The sequence below is a fragment of the Etheostoma spectabile genome, chromosome 14 (assembly GCF_008692095.1).
Source record: "Etheostoma spectabile isolate EspeVRDwgs_2016 chromosome 14, UIUC_Espe_1.0, whole genome shotgun sequence".
Taxonomy (NCBI): domain Eukaryota; kingdom Metazoa; phylum Chordata; class Actinopteri; order Perciformes; family Percidae; genus Etheostoma; species Etheostoma spectabile.
The window spans coordinates 24511306-24511971 of record NC_045746.1 but is presented as its reverse complement, the minus strand read 5'-3'; the positions used below and the strand labels follow the sequence as shown (position 1 = coordinate 24511971).

General features: G+C 42.9%; 1 protein-coding gene and 3 long non-coding RNA genes across 12 annotated transcripts in view; 2 read left to right on the top strand and 2 right to left on the bottom strand.

The window, feature by feature from the left end:
* LOC116701614 (uncharacterized) overlaps nt 1-666 on the top strand; it is a 59948-nt gene that overhangs the window by 11368 nt on the left and 47914 nt on the right. The window lies entirely within an intron of this gene.
* LOC116701615 (uncharacterized) overlaps nt 1-666 on the bottom strand; it is a 44467-nt gene that overhangs the window by 20635 nt on the left and 23166 nt on the right. The gene's annotated exons all lie outside the window — the stretch shown is intronic.
* Nucleotides 1-666, top strand: part of LOC116701616 (uncharacterized) — a 12708-nt gene that overhangs the window by 10776 nt on the left and 1266 nt on the right. The gene's annotated exons all lie outside the window — the stretch shown is intronic.
* The window catches only part of LOC116701617 (uncharacterized), a 6930-nt gene that overhangs the window by 5673 nt on the left and 591 nt on the right, over nt 1-666 (bottom strand). The gene's annotated exons all lie outside the window — the stretch shown is intronic.

Genomic DNA, 666 nt, shown 5'->3' with positions numbered 1-666 from the left:
CTCCTCATTTCCCCTCTAGATTAACATCACAATGTCTGTGTGCCCACGTCTCTTCTCCAGGTTCTCGCCATCGAGGCCTGAAGCGCCCGTGGCCCACGAATCTTTAGTAGGGATGTGACAAGCTGCTTGAAAAGTAACTAAAAGCTGCACCGGGCAGTTTCACATTTTTCTAACTGGCACTCAAGAGGTAACGCCTTGAGTTTTAGTATTCGCAAGTTGTGTAAGGTGGCGTCGGTAAACTGCACACAGCTCAGTACTCCCTGCTCCACTGGTTGGTCCGCGTTGTTTTATTCAAATGGAAAAGGAGACTCGACTTTAGCATTGCACATTTAGGCGGTGCTACAACAACACAATGTATTGGCCATAAAAGAGAGATAACGAGTAAATAACACTTTACACTTCTTCTCTACACATCTTCTCTACTGCCCTGATATTCTTTAACAGTTATTCCAATGGAGCTGTCTTCTAGTCAAAGCCCATGTTGCACGTTGAATTTTTGCAACGCATTTGTGCAATTTGCTTGTTGGTAGGAAATATTTGAACTGTTTTCCATTGTATTTGATGGTGTTGGATATTGCAAAATTGAATATAATACGAAAAGAAGGCACTATTTTACAGTGTTTCCTTTTTCCCCCCACAATGCATTGCATGACGTCACGTTGGGGA